We start from the raw sequence: 22,233 nt of genomic DNA, 5'->3' as shown, positions 1-22,233 counted from the left end.
ACAAAAATGGGGCCTTGCTTGTTATTCTGATATCTTGTGTCTACACCTGGTAACAGGAATGTTCAAAAGAACAAGGAGGTATCTCATGCTGGAAGCAGAGACACCAGTGTCTCCAAGCGTATCCTTAGGCAGCATTTATGTGTCCAGCTGAGAACTGTCTGTCCATCACGTGGGGACTACAAAGCAGAGGAAAGTCTTCCATGTTTAGACTGAACCTGGCAGAAAAACCTCTGAAGCTCGGCCTAAAAGTTTTGTTTTTGTTAAGATGGAGCTGTGACTTTGTCACGAATTACTTTAGAAGCCTCTATTAATTTTCTGAGGATGATACTGTGGCACTTCTTAATGATTTAAAAAGCTGAGATTCTAACCCAGGTACTCTTTTAAAAAGGCTTTGACACATTGTTTGATTTACTACTCTGTAAACTCTTCAGTCTTGGATTACACCACCATTTGACTGAGTGGCTTTAGTCAAATTTCTCCATCTATAAAATGAAAAGACAGGGCATTTTCAGATGAGGTGCATTTCACCAGGTATGATTCTGAGCAGGTGCACTTTTATCAACCCCTATATAATAAGACTTCAACTGGGTCAGGACATACAAGAGAGAAACAGGCAAACACCTGGTGGTAAACACCTTGTTAAAGAGTATTTTCACCTTGAGGCTTACAGCTGAATATAAATATCTATCCTTGTGCAATCCTATCCCAATTCCAGTAGATATGCTTTCCTCAATTAAATTAATCTCGAAATGTCATTCAAGCAGCACCTTCCTCCTGAAATGCCTTTGTTTTCTGCAAGATCATTTTCATGTCATCCTCCCCAAAGCCAAGTACACTAAAATGCTGTGCATAAGGGGCTATCTGAAGCTCTTCTCTGGCCCTTCTTTAGGATAATTTCACAAAGTTCATCAGTTTTTATTTAATTGTTTACCCAAGGGCTGGGGATTTAGCTCAGTGGCATAAATGCCTGCCTTGTAAGCACGGAGTCATGAGTTCGATCCCTGGAACTGATTTAAAAACAAATTGTTTACCCAAACACTAATATCTTTAGTACTATGATGAAATTTCTTTAGGTATTCAAGGACAAATTTTTAGGGGCCAAAGGTTTTATAAACAGGAACTAAAAATGGGCTGTTTTTGAGTCGCTCTAGCTATGCATATTTTCTTATTCATTTAGTCATTCATTCAACAAATATGCAAAGTATAGTGGAGAAAACAAATTTATCCCAAACACTGACAGTACCTTCATAGAGTTTACAGTTTGGTGGGCCCAGCCAGGCTGTGATTGCCAGTGCATGTTGCTGCAGAGAAAAATCTAATAAATACCATTGGAAAAGAACAAATAAGATGTCTTGGAGATGCACAAAGGGAAGGACCTGAACTGTGGAAGAAAAGGGCTGTCGTGAATAAAGTGGGTTTCATTCACTGAAATGCTATGCTTGCCGTGTTGTCCTCGACTTCTCTTACAAACCTTTCATCCTTAATTGTTGTCTCCCCTCTGTCATTTTGCCCTTGTATTTATGTGCTTTTCCTTTCACTTGTTAGCATCTCGCTTCCCCAGTGAATTTGCCTGCTAAAAATAGATGAGCAATTGTCTGAAACTACAAGAGAGCCAAGATGATGCAAAGGCTCTGTGGGAAATCTATGCCATGGATAGAGAGCCAGCCTAGATGCAAGAGGACCCAGGTATGGACCTAGCTGTCACTTTCATTGTCATCTGAAGACAGCTGCTTGTCCCATACCCTGATTTTACCACTTGTAAAACTAGAAAAATTTGTGTAATTATGATTTACTTTTCGTCAAGACAACAGAATCTCTAAATCATCTTACAAAGATCCTACCATGCACATATTATCCAGACCAAATACCAGAATATGAGGTCAAGAAGGATTTCTTTAACCTTGTGAAATTATTTAAATAAAAATTCTTATAAAAAGAAAACATAGGAGCACATTTACAAGTGTTTTAACTAAAGCTTGTCTTATTGAAAACAATAAAATGACCTGAAATCACATTAAGAGGAGAAAATCTGGGGTTGTGGGGGTTTATTTCCTCTCTGGTAAAGCCATAAATGACACAAAGTGACAGGAGGCCTGTGGCATGCTGCTGACAGGCTTCCACTGCCAGACCCCTGTCACCTTTGGGGTGTTCACCATGATTCTGCAGAGGGCCCTGGACATAATCCCCAGAGCTGCCCAGTAAGTGCAGGGAGTATGTGTCCTGGCCACCAGGTGTTTGCCTGTTTCTCTCTTGTATGTCCTGACCCAGTTGAAGTCTTATTATATAGGGCTCAGTTAATACTCACTGCAATTATAGTGCAGCTTGACTGGGTCCTGGGCAGTATAAGGAAGAACAGAGCTTTCAGCGTGAGCTTTCGATGCCTGATACGCGGGCCCTATCTAGCTAATGAGCAGCCTTAGAAGCCCTGTAGTTCTTTGTAAACTCTAAAGCCCCTGCATTTCTGCATTTCAGGTCCACAGAAGGAAGTGGCCGCCTACCCACAGTTTCTAAACGATGATGTCCAACTTTAATGAACAATTCAGAAAAAAAAAGTAGAAGGCTTCTGTGTTAGTCAGCTTTCCATCACTGTGACAGAATGCCTGAAAATAACCTACAGGTTTTTCTTGGCTCTTGGTGTCAGAAGTTTTAGTCTGCAGCAGGCTGGCTGTTTTGCTGCCAGGCCTGTGCCCAGGCAAAAACACACAGCAGAAGAGCTGGGCAGAAGAAAGGTGCATCCTTCATAGCAGCCAGGCAGCTCAGAAGGTGAGAGAGCCAGAGGAGAAGGAGTGGGGACCCGACGCAGCCCCCAGCACTGTGCCCAGTGATCGCTCTCCTCAGTTGTCCTATTTCCTGTTCTCTCCTCAAAGTGCCATGCAATTAACAGTTTATCAGTGGGCTAATCCACTGATGAAGTTAGAAACCTCACCATGATCCAGTCACCTTCTAAAAGCTCATTGGCTGGCAGCTAAGCCCCCACCCTCCCCAGCCACTCCGCTTTGGGGGACTTTTTATATTCAGATCACTATAGCTTTTGATGCTGTGCAAGACTGATCAACTCATTTCTGTTGAAATATTGCTTTTTTGTGGTTGTGGCATGCTCAGTGGGATCCTTAGATAAACAGCCCTGGAAAAGACAAAAAGGAAAAGCACAGGTGTGGAGGCATCAAAGGAGCCTCTTGAGGCTGCTGTTCTGCAGTGAACCACAGCCCCAGTTACTTAGGCCCTGCCTGGATTACTGTTCCTGGGAGCCTCTCCTCTGAGGGTTTGCGTCTCTGCTGTAAGACATAATCTTCCATATAACTCGGATTCTTAATTATGCAGTCTTCAAAATAGATATAGAAAAAAATTCAGTAAAACGATCTGTATTCTTTTATGGAAAAAAATTAGATTCTACACGTTTTCAGTTTGAGTTAGCATGATGACCCACAGGGGTTTACCCGCGGAGGGAAACACCCTGGGTCCCTCTGTGCAGCCAGTAATTGCATCCTGCTCTTTATCTCATTCATTAGAGGTTAACTAATTAGCACCCAGCTGGCTCTATTTTTAACTAATTCATTTCTCTGTCTTCTCTCCTTGGCGCTCAATGTTGTAGTGTGTCCTAGACCCTAACCCATTTATCTTGTGTTTTCTCCTAGACTCTAGCACCCTCAATCTCCTCACTGAGTAACTGAGTAACAAGATTTGTCTTCCTTTCTAGATGACCCAAGGACCACCTGGATACCACTTTGGGTCTGAACCGTATTTTCTCTAGATTTGCTCTAGTTTGGCACCTTGAAAAAGGGCACAGGATGTGCAGCCTAACATATGTGGGTTTTGATACCAGCCTGGTCATTGAAGGTCAGTTCTGACCTTCAATTTCCCCATTTTTCTAGTGGGTATATTACTGACAGCATCAAGATCAATGTTTCATTCAACAAAACTTATTTCCTTTCTCCTGCGTAATTTTTTTAATGTTAAAAAAATGTGAACTAAGTGGGGTGCACGTGTTTAAATATTGCATTGTCTGTCTGGCGTGAGAAAGTGAAAGTATAAATGAGGGCTAAAATGTGTAATAGATACTGGGAAATGGGAACAAAATGTTCAAATGAGAAAGGGAACGAGGGGGGAAGGGCATAGGAAACAAAAATGGGAACGAACTTTTTGTAAATAAGCAAGGGAATTGGGGTTGAAGGGAGGAGAAAGGAATGGAAAAAAAAGAAGCAAGTTATATGATGTACAGGGACAAACTCCCTATGATAAACATGATCATTACATGTATCTAACATGTACCAATAAAATTAAAACATGCAAAAAAGTAAATTTGCACTGAACGGTAAAATAAAATTAAAACAAAAGCTAAGAGATATTTTTGAGGGACCACTTCTGGTTCATCCATTATTCTCTCTACAAAATGTAGGTGGCAAAATTAAAAATTCATTGGAACACACAGGTGGGTTTTGTGTCGTGAAGGCAGGTTGCTCCGTTGGCCCAGCGGCTGGCCTCGCTGTTTGCCCGAGTGTTTTCTTGGTCAACGTAACATGAAAAGCTTCTGTGTTCTTTCTGCTGCTTCCCATCATCCTGGGCTGCCCCATTCTCCCAGTCCCCTTGACTTGACACCATGCCAACCACATTTTATTGCGATTGTTTTGGAGACAGGGTCTTGCTGTGTAGTCCAGGATGACCTCAAACTCACAGCAACCCTCCATCCTCAGCTCCTGAGTGCTGAGATTATAACCTTGTGCACCATGCCCGCTTCATACCACCCACATAATCCCAGCACAAATCTCAGGGTCTCAGAGAAACCTGTGGCCACTCCTTTCTTCTAATTTTTCTCCGGCCCTTACTGCCTTTCACATTAATTTCTTACCATTTCTTGCACAGTGATTGTCTTTTCCAGCACTGTGTGAGAAACGTCCTTGATGCAGTGGTGATTACAAAAAGGCCGTCAGACCGAATTAAGGTGCGCAGGTCCCACGGTTGATTGAATCACTTAAAAACCACCAGTGTTTCCAAGGGGAAAGATGGGAGGGAGGGAGGCAAACCCACACAGGTTAGGGTGCAAATGAGGGGAAGAACCACTGCCTGATGGCCAGTGCCTCACTGTCCATCTGAGCACTCCAGCTTTTCCTATTCACAGGCTACTTATGCTACAAACATGGAGGTTTGAACAAGGAGGTCTGCAGAGGAAACTGCCTGGAGCCGAAGCAGTCTTCTCCATCAGAAAAATGACAGGCGAGTACGCCCAGTCAAATAGCGCCTCACTAAGCAGCCATGGGTTTCTCTGTGTGTAGGCAAAGCATATGTCAGGCCAGATGAGGGCCTAATGGTGTCACCAATGGAGGCTGACTTGGGGATAACGTAGCGGTCTCACTAGATGCGGCACAATCCATTCTTTGTATGACCTGGCCCTTCTGTCTTTTCTGTCCACCAGCAACATCTTCATCCTTTTCAAAAAAGTACACAACATAAAAGTCACCGTTTTAAGCATATTTAAGTACAATGTGGTAGTACTAATTCATTCTTGATGTTGTATAACCATCGCTACTATCCATGTCCACAATTTTTTCATTGTGTCAAACAGAATGTGTGATGCATTAAACAATAACTCTTCATTTCTCCTGGCCTTGAGTCCCTGGCATCCTGTGTTCTTTCTGTCTGTATTATTTTGCCTTCTCTAGGTACCTGATTTAAGTGGAATTGCACAGTAATTGTCCTTTTGTGTCTGGCTTACTTCATTCACCAGAATGTTTTCTAGGTTCATGTTGTAGCATGTTTCAGAATTCCATTCCTTTAAGGCTGACTAATATTACATGTATATTACTTCGCTGATTCACTTGCTTGATGACCATGATGATGTGGTTGCTTCTACATTTTGGCTATCATGAATTATGCTTCTATGACCACTGGCTTACAATTGCTGGATCATTTGATTAACTCTGTGTTTAACTTTTTTGAGAAACCACTTCTTTCATCTTTTTAAAAATCTATGTTCTACACTCATGTGTTCTATGTGGTTTTCGTGATTAGAATTATTTTTCTGTTATTTTGTAGTAGAATTAAATGCCCTGAAAATACTGCAGCCAGTTCACTCACAACCCCAACCATGTTCTCTGCCTGGCAACCCTGGAAACTCCTGTCTTGGATTTTGACAAAACTCTGCAACCCTGGGGTCAGAGCTTCACATAGAACTCTTGGAACAGATGTCTGTTGACCTATTATTACTGTGACTTTATGCTCAGGGGAAATGCCAAGAAATCTACCCTTGCCCCAGCCCACCGTTCTGGTCTCTTCACCCCATTTGTGTTTGAGACTTTCTTTCAAATGATGTATAGGTGCCACACTTCACTGTTGCTGACCACCATTTCCAGTTCCTCTTCTATGGCTTCGACACTTGCTGCCTGGGCACTCAGCACTCTGGCTCAGTCTCTGGAGGTGCCCATCCCAACAGACAACCTTTGACTATTGCACCTGCTGGCCAACTGTCCCAAAACTCCCTCTGCACCCTCATGAGGCCAAGAGTTTCTTATACTTTCTTATCCTGCTTTGACTGTCAGGCTTAATCCTCTTGTGTGCTTTGTGGGAATTTTTGAGCAGACTAGCTGCTTCTGCTCAGCTGAGACTCCTGAAGACAGTCCCACTGAAGTGTGAGTATGGGTCCACGGCCACTCAGAGCAAAACCAAAGCTAACGGGTCACTTCCCAGCCCGGGGCACAAATATCACATACATACGCAGTTTCTCCTTTTCAGAAGGCATATTTTTCACACTTGTAATGAAGTGTGGTTAGAACATATTCTCTCCTAGAATATGAGGTCAGACGGAGATATTTTTTCCTCTTCTGTTTTATACATGTGAGTAAAGATGGAATAAACAAAGCATGCCGTTATATATTTTACACATATGTCAGTATGGGCTATTCTAGAGCAGAGCTTTTTCTGCGTGTTTGAAGACAGCATAACTTCACTGTCATTGCTTAAGGTGAGAGACAGAGGGTTTAACCATGCCTGTCACACTGCTTTCATGGTCTTTGGATTGGGTAAAACACAGAAATAGGTTCTAAAAATGATCAAGATTTCCACTTAGAATTTATCAAGTCTGAAGACCACCAAATTGCAGAGTGCTAAAAATGAAGTTTTTTTTCCTTAGGAGCATTCCTGTTCCGGTGCCTTTTTTACTGTTGACTAACAAATCAAGAAAAATGTTGGAGACAGGCTTAAACCTTCCCTGCAAGGCAGCTTTGACCTAACACTTTCTCTTGAACAAAATTCCCCAATTATATTTCAGAAGATGTACTATGTAAGATTTATTTCTTCTTTTTCTCTTTTTGGTGCTGGGGATTGAACCCAGAGCCATGTATATACTAAGAATGCATTGTGTCACTGAGTTACACCCCCGGCTACTTTTGCTTTTTGAAACACTCATTTCCAGCCTCCCCTTCTATCCTTGGGTTCGTGGCTGTAACGCCTCTCATTTCCTCCCTCCCCCACCCCGCGCAGTTCAAAGGGGCTTTCTTCTTCACCCTTTCTGTGGGTGTTTACTCATGTTCACTCATGACAGGATGTACTGAAATTAAATACTTTCAAAATTCAGGGGCCGATTTTTTTTTGCAGTCTGGTTTTCTCAGTTGTCAAAGTTCTTTGGTCCAGCATCATGTGATGGTCCTCAATAATCACTGGGTGCTCACTGATGAGGGAGCACCCCAGTGTGGACACGTTACACTTCACGAGACATTACAGTCACCCAGGTTACCAACAGGTGCCTCTGTCCCACCTGTCAGTGCCCAAAAGGCCAGCTAGTCCTGTGGATATGAAAGGTCAGTGCTGTAACCCACTGCCTTCTGTCATCTTCCTCTGAGTCTTGAGAGGAGGCTGAGGGTAGTAATTGTCAGGAGAATTACAATGAAAAAGGAGTTGACAGATATATACCACGTTCAGAGATTTATAAAAAAAGAATATTAGTTAAGGGATTTGGGGGATTTCGGTAATACCCCAACCTCCCTACCTGTCTCTTGAGTGGAATTCTATTCTGAATGTAACTGCTTATAAATATTCTGAAATCATGTCTGGAAAACAACACTTCGCAAAGTGGGAGTTTGTATTAGTGTATTTGGTTACCATTACAAATTACCACTGATTGGGTGGCTTGAACAATAGAAACTTACTTTCATGCAGTTCTAGAAGTCAGAAGTCCAAGATCAAGATGGTGGCAGGATTGGTGTCTTAAACTCCCTTCTCGGTTGGTAAGCCAGCTTCTCCCTGTGTCTTCTTGTGGTCTTCTCTCTGTGTGCCTGTGACCTGAGAAGGAAATTAGTCATTTTGGATTAAGACTCACCCCAATGATGTCATTTTGGCTTAATTACCTTTTCAAAGACTCCACCTTCTGAGCTACTGGCTATGGGACTTCCACATGGGAATCTTTAAAAGAATTTTAAAAATATTTATTAAAGTACAGGATACATTGTCATTCATCCCTCTTAAAATACTCCTTCTCTCTCCAAACACACTTGTCATTTCTGCCGTTTTCCTTCATAAGGGTCTTTATGAGGTGTGATCAAAAATAGAGTGAGTGTTGCTGTTGAATACTACCCAGTGAAATGGTCACATATGTATCTTAAGATCTAACTGCTATCATTTCCCCATCAAGAAGCCTGAATTCCTCAACATTGTTCTTCTTTCTAGTCTCACCAAGAGACAGACAGCCTGGGTTCTTGGGGCAGCCAAACCTGAATTTGGACCCAGCTTTTCTCTCCTTGGTGGTGTGACCTTAGATCAGTTATTTAATGCCTCTGGGCTCTAATTTCCCCTTCAGTGAAATATGGAGAATTATGGGCTTTCCCACCTAAGAGTAAGCCCAAAGATTCAGTGAGATGGTGTGAAAGAGCCTGGCATTATGCCTATTTCAGTCTCCTAGTTGGACTCTGGGCTCAGGAATGCGCAGTCACCTCTCTGAGGTTCCCAAGGACATGCCATCCAGAGATCAGATGATGCATTTCCTTCTGGTCAGGTGAGCAGTGTTCCCAGCGTCACCTGCTGGTGCCCACCTCAGGACACCTCTGACTTTCCAGTTCAGACCTTGGTCTCCTCATCCCCTCTGCTCCTCCAGGTTCCCACAAGAACAGCTGAGATGGTTTCACAGCGGCTCTTTCCCTAATGGTCTCCCTGCTGGGCGCCTCTAACCCTCAACTCACCTCAAGTCAAGGAGCAGGGGTGTGGGGAAGATGTTAGAGTGGCTTCAAACTGAAATGGAATGCTCTAGCCTTGGGTCAGGGCCCAGGCCAGTGCCACTTGTCCTGGCTGTTGGTTGCCAGTGATCAGCAGTTTCCCAGGCTGTGGGGGAGGTGGCCAGTTCCTTTGTCAGGAGAGTCTAAAGCAATTGCTGAGAGCATTTGAGAGTCAGAGAGGGTGAGAGCACCAGGTCAGCTGGGAGAGCTCCCCTCTCCTTGCTCTAGTGGAGAGTATGTGTGGCACATCCCTGAGGTAGGGGAAGGACTTTCATAATCTCAAGGAGTGTCGCAGAGCCCTGGATCCAGTGCCTGCTGAGACCACCCCCACATCTCTCCATCGCTCACCTGCCCCACTCATATTGGGGCTCCCTTGTGCTTGGGGGCAATACCCTCCAGCAGAGGACTGCAGGAGTGGAGATAAGGATACCATGCAACGGGCAGCACACAGCACACTCAGTGTTGGCCTTGTGTGAGAATGAATGGGCCCATCGGTGGCCAGAGTCTGTCCTGTCTTCCTGGTTTGCCCTTTCCCTACCGTTTCACTGTGGGTTCCTTTCTTTCCAGAAGGTACCAAAAGAAGAGTGACGGAGAAGCAAGTCTGTCCTCCCAGTAAAATAGAAAGTAGACAAAGGTTATAAAGTCATTGGTCAGTTCTTGGCCTAAGTGCTTGAGGCTGTGCTGAGGGCTGGGGAAGGGAACGTGGGATTGGACATGGGCTTTCCAGCCTCTTCCACTGTACCTGTGGAGACACTAGACCCCACCTCCACCCCTCAGCCAAGCCTGGTCATGTACCTAGAACCCCTGCCCACAAGCTGATAGGACCTGTGTTGGCTAGAGGCTCAGACTGGGTCTGCCTGTGGCCCAGTGGCTTTCACCCTCATTTCCTAGTTTTACTAGTGTCTCCTGGACCTGAGTTCTTACTGCCTAAATCTCATTTTTTTGGCTTGGTCTGGTGACCAGGACACTCTTGAGGTAAGTTGGGTGGGACTGGGTGCTGCACATTGGACTTGCACCTCCTGGATAGGAGACAGTTTGCTCCATCTGGTTGGACTCTCTGGTTCTCAGCTTCCAGAATGATCCATCATGCTGTTGAGACATGCTGCAACTGACCACGCTGTCCACTCACCACAGGGATTTGCACCTCCTGGCCTCCTGCCCCCCACTCCCACCCAGTGGCAAGCTCAACCAGATGGACTAAACCCCCATAGACCACCACCCCGTCACTATGTGTCTGGCTTGCTTCCTGGCTGAGCCCTGGGGGAGACTCAGCATGGGGAAGCTAACGTGTCAGCAGACTTCGGGCTGACCACAGCCTCTCCTACAGCCATCTTCAACTCTCCTGCCCTCTTCTCTGACCTCCTCCCTGGTGTCACGTCTCCCTGTCTCACCGTCCCTAGCTGTTGTAGTTGACTTGCCATCACCTAGAATACTGTACCAGCCTCTTGGCAAGTGCTTTTGTCCTCAGTCACACAATTCTGATTCTGTTTCCTTGCGACAAGTGTTTCCTGGCCCTCTGTGGCCTGCCACATCCACGGGTGTGCGCTTTGACCTCTACCCCTCCTAACGTCGCCCTCCCCTTGACAGGGGTCACTATTTGCTGCACTCCTGGAGTCAGGTGCCTTCTTGAATGCAGGCTTTCTTTCCCGAATACTTTGGCTCATGCTGTTCTTTCTGTCCCATGTGCCCTGCTCTTGGACGTCTTGAGACAGTTTAGAAATCTTGCTAAGCTGCACACACAATGCGAATTGGCCCCTGTGTTACTCCCAGCTCACTCCTAGAACAGACTTACGCATGTCCCAGCTCTGTTTAGGTGCCTCATGCCTCAGTGATACGAAACCAGAATCAAAAACCCATCTCGAGAGACTTTAGTCTTCACTTCTGACACAAATGTCTCTTTCACATCTTATCTGATCCTTTCGCTTTCTTTTTAAGGAGTCTCACTGACGTGCTTGTCTGGCTTGTGATAATTTCATGTCTATAAATTCAAACTACCCTGGTTATCTTTATTCCATAACGTAGCAAAATTTTGTTTGCTTGATGTTCTGGCCAAAATTTATTGTTTTCTTTTGAACTCCTTTAGTATGATGTCTATTTTCTTGAAGCACTTTCTTGTCTTGTTTTACTCATTAATTTAATAAATATTGCTGAGCATGGTGGCTCATGCTTGTTATTCCAGCACTTTGGAAGCTGGAGCAGGGGACTGCCATGAGTTCAAGGCCAGCCTGAACTACATAGGAGATGCTGTGTTAAAAACCAAACCAAACAAAAAACAGCCATTGCTATTATACCAGGCAGTACTATCTGCAACAGGCTGTGATAGTAAACAAAAATCTCTCACATACACACACCCTCACATACCCATGCACAAACATATATATGTGTGTGTGTGTGTGTGTGTATGTATATATATTTAGAGAGAGAGAGAGAGGAACAAAAATTGCTGGCCCCATGGAGTTTTAGTTATCTATGGATAGACAGAAATATTAGATAACACAAAAGTTACAATTAAAAATTTGTATATATAATATGCCAGATGTTGATGAGTTATTGAGAAAGATAAACACAGAGGAATAAAGACCATGGGAAGAAGTTTAAAATTTAAAAACAGAAGATCCTATAAACAATGTAAATAGATACAATATTATATATATATAGTTTGTTTGTTTGTTTGTTGAGACAGGATTTCATTTCACTGTGCTGTTCAGGCTGGCCTTGAACTCACTTTGTAGCTTAGGCTGGCCTTGAACTCATAATGATCCTCCTGATTTCTTTTCCTTAGCACTGGAATTATGGGCATGTACCACCACACCTGCCTAAATATACACAATTCTGAGATTTGTTTGCTTCAAGCTACATCCTCAATCTATTTTGAGACAGGGTCTCACTAATTTGGTAAGTTTTCTGGATTGAACTCAAACTTGTCATTCTCCTGCATCAGCTTCTCAAGCACTGGGATTACAGGTGCATAAAAGGATTTGGCAAGATTGTCTTTTTGTTTGCTTGTGTTCAGTTTGTTTCATTATTAATAACAGGACCTTTAAGAAATTTGCAGTCGGTGAGGTAGTGAACCACTCCCTCGTTGTGTCCTATCAGGGAATAAAGCACATGTCTCCCTTGCTTCTGCTCATGATGGTCACTATCCAAATAAATATTAGTAACAGCAGACTCAGAGCCAGTTCCAGGCCCATTGATCTTTCTCCGTTTTTGAGGTTCCATGTCCTCTTTGGGATCGTGTAACCTCAGATCTTCTCAAACCAGCAGCTTCCCATGGAACAGGTTGGGGATTAAGTTCTGGTAGCTGCTTGAGATGTGAATAACAGAATTCAGAGCTGTGTCCTTCAGAGTGTGGCTCTTCAGCAGGATCCAGCTGAACTGTATGTTCTCCACTGTACTGTGGCTGACATGTCCCTAGAATTAAAGTGTAAAGGTACTGGTGTGGACTTAATGTCCTGCAGGTTAAACTGAATAGTGTAGAGTAAATTAAAATATGAGGTGTGATTGAACAACACAATGAATGTTTACATTTAAAAATACAGTAAAAGGTGCACTGCCATTAATCCCTCCTAGAAGACTCCCTCTGCCTTTGAAACACAGAGAGGGATGGAGACCATCCCTCTGATTACTTTCTGAAGCAACTCTGGAGGTCCTCTTTGGTGAATGTCTTCAGTTGCACTATTGTGGCTGTCTGGATGTCCTGAATCCATTCAAAATGTTTACCTTTCATGATCATTCTGACTTTGGGGAAGACCTCGACATTGTACGGCACCAGATATGGTAAATAAGGTAGATGAGAACATCCTATGATGTTTTTATGAACCTGTCTTTCCATAGAATGGCACTCAGCAACAATGTTCATCATACTTTTGATCACATGTCATAAAGACACAAAAGATTTCCAGAAGCATTTCAGAAAGTGGCAAGCTGGGAGTGGATAAGTGTGTGTGAAGGACGGAGAAGGCATTTGGGGGGATCAATGGCACTGTGTCTTTTTGTAATGCAGTTTTTATTTAAACATTCACATGTGTTTTGATCACTCCTTGTCTAATAACAGGTGGTTCAGGAAAGACATGAAAAGATTCAAAGGTCGTGGAGGGGTGAGCCAGGCATCCTCTGGGGAGCATGCTAGGTTGAGGAGTCTGCCTCAGTCAGGCCAGCAGGAGTGTACCTGACCCGACTGGGAACAGCAAGGAGGCCTGTGTGGCTGAAGTCAGGTCGAGGAGGGAGGGAGATCACGCTGGAGAGGAGATGGGGTCAGAACACAGGGGCCCATTGTAAGTGAGATAGAAGCGATTGGAGTGTTGTATACCAAGCAGTGACCTGACCTGACTTAGGTTCCCCAGAATCAATCAGGCTGCAGCATAGGGAACTGACCCTAAGAAGACAGGAGCCAAAGGAGACAAATAAGCTAGGAGCTTAGTGAAACAGCCCAGGTGAGACTGGCCAGGGTGGTGAGAAGTCATAGAATTCAGCATCTGTGTAGAAACGCAAGCAATAGGACTTGGTGATGTCTTGGAGCTAAAAGCTGGCTGGGGATGTTTGGGCTGCACACACCAGAACCAGGAGCTGAGACTGAGATGGAGAGAAAAGAGGTTGGGTAGGGATGGATCAGCACATCAGCTTAACAGGATTGAGAGGAAGGACAGGGATGTAGAGTACACAGCTGGCTACAGGAGCCATAGGTTCCACCTTATTTACCATATCTGGTGCCATACAATGTCGAGGTCTCCCCCAAAGTCAGAATGATCATGAAATCCGGAGAATAGGCAAGAGTTATAAATTTGGGAATAATCAACAGAGGGGTGGCGCCTAAAGCTGTTATCTGGATGAGGTAATAAAGAGAGCTAGTGTCAATGGAAAAGAGAAGACATCCTGGTACCAAGCCATTCCGAGGATGGGGAATGAGAAAGAAGGAAAAAAAGTCTGAGGCTACTGTGTGTGTGTGTGTGTGTGTGTGTGTGTGTGTGTGTGTGTGTATGGGAGGTACCAGGAGACTTTGTGTCCTAGGAGCCAGCAGAAGCACAAGATCATGAGAAAGAGTAATTGTCTCTAGATGACCATGGCAGAGATCTGACCACTGCTTTTAACAATATGGGGGTTGCTCATTGGTGCCTTTGATGAAATGGAATGCAGATTCGTGCCTATAATCCCAGTATTCTAAGAGACTGAGGCAGAATGATTACAATTTCAAGCCCAGCCTGGGCAACTGAGTCACTTAGGGAGATCCTGTTCCGACATTAAGAAATAGAAGGGGCTGGTGGTGATACAGCTCAGTGTAAAGGACTAGGTTCCATCCCCTTGGGGTGGGGAAAGAGACAGACAGAGACACAGAGAGAGACAGACACAAAGACAGAGATAGAGAGAGAGAGACTGGTTTCTACTCTTTTGCCCAGTATTACTGATTGCTGAAAAGGTCGAGGAAAATTGGAGATGACTCCTTGAGTTCGGGGGCTGCTGTGTGTAGTAGGTCAATTCCATATTGTGTAATCCCTAATACATAGGACACAAATAAGGCAGGAACTCTGAGATTCTTTGAACAATGACAATTCCAAGCGCTAACTGTTCTAATAAAGGATAGAACTCAGTTCTACAGGAGCCTAAAGAGACAAAGATGAACTCTGGAGAAGTTCAGGGAAGTGGCCTTTGGGCTGGCTTTGAAGTGAAGTGTGTAGTCACCAGGTGCTCTTGGGAGTTACTTCTGGTAAGAGAGAGAGAATCAGGGCACAGGATGAACAATTCCAGGGGTGTGTGTGGCATGGGGAGATCCTGACTGACCCCGTGCTGTAGGCCACACATGGTAACAGCCGTGTGGCCTTGAACTTTTTATTCACAGACAAGAGGAAACACTGCAATTTTAAACATATGAATTAATAAGATAAATAAATATATACTTATTGTGTACAATATGATGTCTTGAAACACGCATCTATTACGGACTGGTTAAATCAGCTTATAAATGTGTGTATTATCTCACATACTCGTCTCTTTTGTGGTCAAAAACCTTAGGATCTACTCTCAGCAATTTCCAAGGCTACATTGTTGTCTATAGCCATCATGAGGTGCAAGAGGCCTCAGACTTTTCCCTCCTGATTAACTGAAAGTTTGTACCCTCGGAGCAACATTCCTCCATCCCCTCTCTCCACTGCCCAGCTCCTGGCGACAATCTTTCTACTCTGTGATTCTGTGAGTTTGACTTTCGCAATGCTACGGAGGAGTGAGGTGGGCCATCAGCAGCCTCCAGCTCCTGCAGTGATAGATCTAACTTTTGTTTTGATAAAACATACTTCTAGAACCTGAGGACGTAGAAAGTGCAAGAGTTTGGCAGCAATCTATGCAGGAAACAGAGGGACCCCCATCTGAGCAATGGCTGTGAGGAAGATCAGGGTGAAAGTGGGGTGGTGTCTGAGGACCTCAGTCACTGCTTGAGATTGGGACCAGGAATTCTGAGGCAGGTTTGCCTGACTCAAAGCTCTGTGGCTCGAACTGAGTGGATAAGTTGGTGACTCTTTGTGTCCTCATGGTACTTAACTCCTGGCAGTTTTTGGAAAGTATTTTTTGATTGTTTGCACTTAAATATGAAAAGCTTCTAAGAGATAAAGGAAGGAGGGCCAGAACGTTTGACTTGATGCTGGGAAGTCCAGGGCTAAAGTTGACAACAGATGATTCTGAATCACATAATGTCAGCTGATAGTAAAAAGCTGCTAGCACAGAAGAAAAAGAATCTTTGGTGAGCAACAAGGAGAAAGACTGCAGTGAAAAGTGGGCCGTGAGCATCAGGAAAAAGCAGAGGAGGACTGTAAGATCACTGCCAAGGAAGAGGGCACTGAGGTCCTGAGGGCAAAAAGCAGAAAAGGAAAGAAAAAGGAGGAGGAGGAGGAGCAGGGAAGGCAGAGGAAGAATTAAGAGGAAGAGGAGGAGAAACAAAGGGGAAGAGAGACAAAAGCAAGGCAAGCTGGCAAAATGTCAGTGAAAACCTGCTTAGTTCAAAGAGAAAGAAGAATCCCTTCGGCTTCATTAAGAAGCTTGGCAATGACATCAGTTAGGAAAAGAATTCACTGTAAAACCCAAATGCCCCAGAAAATTTCCCTAGCCACCTGGACTCAAGTTTGAAGAAAAACACTGCTTTGTTAAGAACTAAAAACTATTACAGAACAACAGACAGTGCCTTGTCCCATGATTTAAAGGACTAACTGTAAGCAAATGCATAGCAGAGGCTGCAGCTTCCCCTGTGGAAGCCAAACTAAACATCCCGGATGCGGACTGTGCTGAGCACCTGTGTTCCTCTGCTGACTCTGTGCCCTCACTGCTTCAGGCCTGGAAAAAACATTCTGAAGCAATAAAAGAGGAGAAAACTCCTAACATTATCAAAGCCAAGAACTGATTGGCGATTCATTGCAGAGTTGGGATTTTCTCTGACAAGGAAGGTCTTTCCTTAATCTCTGAACAGCTAAAAGATGTTATTACTGTCAACTGAGAATCCTACACTCATCTTTCTGCCACCACTCAGAGGATGATCTCATTGGACTTGAATCTAGGAGAGTAAAGAGTGCTGCAGAGTTTAACTTGAGTTTTGTTCCTAGTGAGATAATTAGCCCAGAGAAACAACAGTCTTTCCTGAATGAAAGAGTATTCCACATCTTTGACCAGACATCTGAAAAGGAACCACAGGGAACTCCAAAATAGTGAGAGAAGAAGCAGGCATCTTCTACATTGTAAGGGAGAACTAAGGATAGACATAAATAACATGAAGAATTTGCCATGTTTTATCAGAAGCTGCTGGCAAATTCTCAATCCTTAGCAGACCTTTTGGATGAAAATCTGCTCAGGATAAACCAATACCAGAGGAGTATGGGCCTGAGATTGATATATTCACACCTTGTAAGCCTGGAGATTCTGATGTGGAAGGTGGTATATGGGAAGCTGAAAGCTCTTGTAAATTTCACGAGAGCCTTATTGATTTGAAAGCTTTCATTTCAGCCATCCTGTTTAAGGACAATGAAAAAAAGTTGTCAGAACAAAGAATCTGACAAAGATGATTCCGAAGAGGTAAAGGAACCTCAGAATTCTAGATTAGAAGGTATCAAGCCCTGATGGATTAGAACTTGAGCTGGCAAATCTGGAAATTAATAATGACACCTTGGAATTAGAAGGTGGAGATGAAGTTGAAGTTCTTACAAAGAAACTTCCTGATGAACAGAGACAAAAAGATGCAGAAGCCAGCACTGGATCTCATCTCAAGTTCATGGTAGGTACTTTCCTCTAGCAGCTGCCCAACTGCTTCAACCGAGATCTGACAGACAAGTCAGCAATGGATTTTTACATGACATGAACACAAAAACAAACTACTAGCCTCTTTATAGTTCCTAGACAAAAGCTGGATTTGCTACCATTTTATGCAAGATTGAATGTTACACTGTATCCATTCATGTCTGAGGTAGCAGAGGATCTTTGTTTCATGCTGAGGGAACAAAAAAGGAGCAGATCAATATTGAAAAAAGAACCAAACTGTTCATTTATTGGAGAATTTAAGATGTTTGTGCTACATGGTTTGAAGATGCTTGTTAAACTTTTCCCATCATCATATTGAAATGTGTACTCTACTGGAGATATGTGGATGATTTCTTTTTAGATCTCCAGAATTGTACTTGAGGATCAGTGTACTTTTGGAGCAAATGACGAGAAAGAAACAAGTAATACATCTTGACATAAGATGTATCACAATGGTGGAAAATGTTTATTACTACTGTGACCCACCTTCGAAGGACAGTGAGAAAGAAACATCTCTTTCAGCAATATGTCTGGAAACTTGTAGAAGGATCTTTCTAAGGTCCTTTTGAGATTGATGTAGAAAGATTTTGAGACTGATGTGACAGTTGCCCAGGAAGGACCATGAAGTGAAAGATTTTGTTACGGATTGTATGATAGACATCTGGGATGTGAAATACAGTGGTATTCATTATATAGCCAAACTTTTAGTGGGAGCAGTATGCTACCAAAAGGATATTGGAATCCATATCATAGAAGGAATTTTAAAGCATTTGATTGGAAATGGAGGTTAATCAACCTAAATTTAATTAGAGGTGTATCAGCAGTACTAAATTCTTGGGGACACTTTATAATTCCTGAATAATGGAATCAGCTGTTATTTTGAGAACTCTAGTCTCTTATTTCACTTAGTGTTAATTCAGATGACTCTGAGTTCACTGAACTCTCCTGAGTTTCTTTTCAGAATTAGACTATGTTAGGCTAGTGTTTAGATGTCCCCCAAAGGCTCATGTGATTATTGGTGGGGCTTTTTCAGAAGTGGCTGGACCACATTCCAGTGTGTGATGCTGGCTGGAATGGATATGGTTCAATGCTAGGATCACAGGCACTCAGATTAAGGGGGTGAATGTTACCTGCCCTCAAAAACCTGGATGTGACAGAGGGGATAGAAGAAGCTGTCATTACCCCTGTTGCTTTGTTACCTTCTGCTTGCCATGAACTGTTTCTCCTCTGCAATCCTTATCTTCTGGGCCAGCCTGCCTTGTGGCCAGCCAACTATGGACTGATATCTTTAAAAACTGTGTGTCAAGTAATCGTTTTCTCCTTTAACTCTGGGCATTGAATATGTTGTCTTAGCCATGAGAAAAGTAACTAAGACAGACTAACATGCTCTTTTCTGGATACTCATGGCCAGTACTTTAACAGAAGTTCAAATAAACACAAACTTGATTGCTTCCTTGTATATTTTCAGTGTTATGTTTGGTGGGAAAAAAGCATGGAGGTTTGGACAAAAGACCATCCATTTCCTACTGATATCAACTGTGTGATATCTAGAACTGCTAAGACAAAGACCAAGCTCTGAAATACTCTGGATGAACCCATCAGGCAGGTACATGACTTGGAACAAGAATAATTAGTAAAAGTAGACCTAGTAAATGACAAAGAGTCAAAAGATTCCATGTCAGGAAGAGGAAATGTTGGAGAAGAGGAGAAAGAGTAAGAAAAGGAAAAGGAGGAAGAGGAAAGAGATAGAGAAAGAGAAGGAGAAGGGGGAGTCGAAATAGAAGAACAATTTGGGATGAAAGTGAAGGAAAGGAGTCAGAAGAAGAGGGCAGTTCAGATCAAGAGGATGCAGAGGGAGAAGAGGAGGAGAATATCAGTTATCTTTCAGATTCCAATAAAGAGAATGAAACTCATGGAAAGCATGCTGAGGTCCTGGTTAAAGGCTAGACTGAAGCATGTGCCTTGTGTAGATGAAGAGAACTTCCTTCCCACTGGATACAGTGATGCTGGGAAACCTACAGTAACAGAGTGTGAGTGCACGAGAGGGGAGCCAGCTTGATGTTACTATTCCTCCGCATCTCAAAAGCCAGCTGAGGAAGAGGCCGCCTGGGGTGCTGGGGAAGGAGAGGCAGAGCCACAGAAACCCTACCATTTGTCATGCTAATGGGAAGAGGCAATCCACTGCAGTTGGGGATCCTAAATGTGCCCTGCTGTCCCAACTTGCTGCGAATCATTAGAACCAGCAACAGACAGAACAATAAGAGAAGATGAGAATGAAAAAGCTCCCACTAGATAGCAAAGAACGACAAGAACAAGAAGGTTATCAACAAATGCTGCAGTCTCCTGCCCAGCGCCAGCTCCAGAACACACCACTCCTGGGCAGTAGCCTTGTTACTGGCATCGAAAGGGAGCCCCTGCTGCAGATCGAACCCTTAAGACAGACAGGAGACACTGATCTAGCAGCCCTGTCATTTCCTTGGGCCCTGTGTCTGACACTGTGTAGTGGAGTCCTCCAGAAATTGAATGACACATCTCAGCATATTGGTCCAGAGAACTGCATATCTAAACGAGGCGCAAGTTGGGGCTGTGGGGCAGAAACACCCCTGGGCAAACCTGAGGCTTCCAGATAGTGCTGAGGAGGCCGTATGTCATGGAAATCACACAAGGATTAATCTTCTCTTGAGAATGGCAGTCAAGAAATGAGATAGTGCGTGTGTGGGTGTGGGGCTGCTGCTACCTCCCAGACCTGAGTTGGTTATGGGCCAGGAGCCTCTACAGTGGCTGCTGGAGTATGTGCGGTTGCAGTCCAGCAGCCATCGTGGAGGCTCCCTGTGGGCAAACAACTCAGGTCAGAGAGGCAGCAACCAGTCTTGCCCCCATACACACTCCACCAGCCATCTGGGAGCCAATGTTGGCTGGGAAAAGCAGTACCCATCCCCGCACCAGCATACCCACTGGCCACGATCAGATACCCATAGCCAGCACTGGCCAGGAGAACCAAACCTTCTCACTTTAGAGAAATTGTAGCCAATGCGGGAAGTGCCTAGGACCCCACTACCCACTTGTCCACAAGAACCCAGGGATATATCAAGATGAAGAAGCAAAAGGCAATCCAGCAAGTCCAGGAGTTGTAAATGTGAAGTTTGTGAAGTGATAGCAACTGAAGTAAAGAAAAACTTCATGAGGCTATAAAAGAAATTAGAGCAGAAATGCTATCTCAGGTAAAAGAAGAACTGAAAAACATAATAAAAGAATGGCTAAGCACCTTTAAAGAATACATGGATTAAAAAAAGAGGAGCATAGGAAAATGAGGGGAAATCTTGAATGAACAATATAAAAAAGATTTAGGATGCATGCAACATTCAAAGAGATAGCCAGGAAATGAAACACTCTATTGAAAGCAGGCAAAACTGCTTGAAAGAAACTGAAGATAGACTTTCAAACCTTGAAGACAGGTTTGCAGCTTGAAATTGAAAAGGAAAGATTTCTTAAAAATAATAAGGAGCCAGAAGTAACAATTCAATGGCTGCAAGACAACTCAAAGAAACATAACTTAAGAATAATAGGTATGACTGAAAAAGAGAAGGACAACACAAATAACATTAAAAGTCTACTACAGAATAGCAGAAAACTTCCCAAGCATGGGAAAATGATGTGAGATTCAGATATGTGAGGCGTATGGAACTTCAGCTAGCCATAACCAAAATGAATCTATACCTAGACTACAATAATCAAGATCCTGGAAATTCAGCACAAGAACAGAATATTAAAAGCTGTTGGAGAGAAGAAACAGGTCACCTACAAAGGAAAATCCACCAGAATCATGACAGAATTCTCAACACAAACTATGAAGTCAAGAACAGGCTGGAGTGAAGTATTCCAAGTCCTGAAATAAAACAACTTCCAACCCAGATTGATGTACCCTGAAAAACTTTCTTTCAGAATTAATGGAGAAACAAGATACTTCCATGACAAAGAACAGCTGAAGAAATTCATAACTACCAAACCAACCATACAAAGAATATCAAAGTGTATTCTAGAGAGAGAGAAAAGTGACCAGGGTTCCAGGAACAGTGAGAGGAAGGTCACCAACTGGGGCAAGCAGTTGAATGGAGGGGAAAAGTAGGAATCCAGGGGCAGGAAGATAGCCTGGCAGAGACGAGCCAATGCACGTTGGCCATAACCATTCATGCAGATGACCTGAATTCATCAGTAAAAGAAACATAGGCAGAGTAGATCGGGAGACAGGATTCATCAATGTGCTTTATACAAGAAACATATTTAACTCGAAAGAAAATTTATAGATTGAAAGTCAAAGGAGAGGGGAAAATGCTTTATGTGAAAGGGAACCAGAAAAAAGCAGGCGTAGCTAGCCCGTCAACTGCAGAATGGATAAGAGAGATGTGGCATTTTTATATAATGGAAAGCTACTCAGCTATAAAGAAAGATAACCTCAAGGCTGTTAGAGGTAAGTGGGTGCAAATTGAGATCATGCTCGTGGATGAAATGATTCAGAGTCACACGGGTGAGCGTTGTGACATCTCCCTAGTGTACAAAGCTAGAGGAGTTAGTGAGATCCAAGATGCACAACAAATATTGTAAAAGTGAAAAGGAAGGCAGTGGCCACTGTTTATCTATTATTGTGTTTTAAGACCCTGTATTGTTTTCATTGTTCTGTTTAGTTTGGTTTTATTCTGTTTTGCTTTGTTTGATTTTATTATGTTTGATGGCATGAACATCTATTTCAAAGATAACAAATTACGGTAGC

General features: G+C 43.4%; 1 long non-coding RNA gene and 1 pseudogene across 1 annotated transcript; both read left to right on the top strand.

Annotated features, from left to right (window-relative positions):
- Nucleotides 1–1,549: 1,549 nt before the first annotated feature.
- LOC134472638 (uncharacterized) lies at nt 1,550–6,053 on the top strand. The gene is made up of 2 exons (XR_010042531.1): nt 1,550–1,686; nt 2,473–6,053. It is a non-coding gene; the product is annotated as an uncharacterized LOC134472638 (long non-coding RNA).
- A 9,345-nt stretch (nt 6,054–15,398) lies between these two features.
- On the top strand, nt 15,399–22,192 carry LOC100731343 (regulator of nonsense transcripts 2-like; annotated as a pseudogene).
- The last annotated feature ends 41 nt before the right edge of the window (nt 22,193–22,233 follow it).

The sequence above is a fragment of the Cavia porcellus genome, unplaced genomic scaffold (assembly GCF_034190915.1).
Source record: "Cavia porcellus strain 051 isolate PalLab524CR breed Dunkin Hartley unplaced genomic scaffold, mCavPor4.1 scaffold_24, whole genome shotgun sequence".
NCBI classification, from domain to species: Eukaryota; Metazoa; Chordata; class Mammalia; order Rodentia; family Caviidae; genus Cavia; species Cavia porcellus.
Note: the sequence above shows the minus strand (reverse complement) of the source record. Positions and strands in the feature narration are given on the sequence as shown.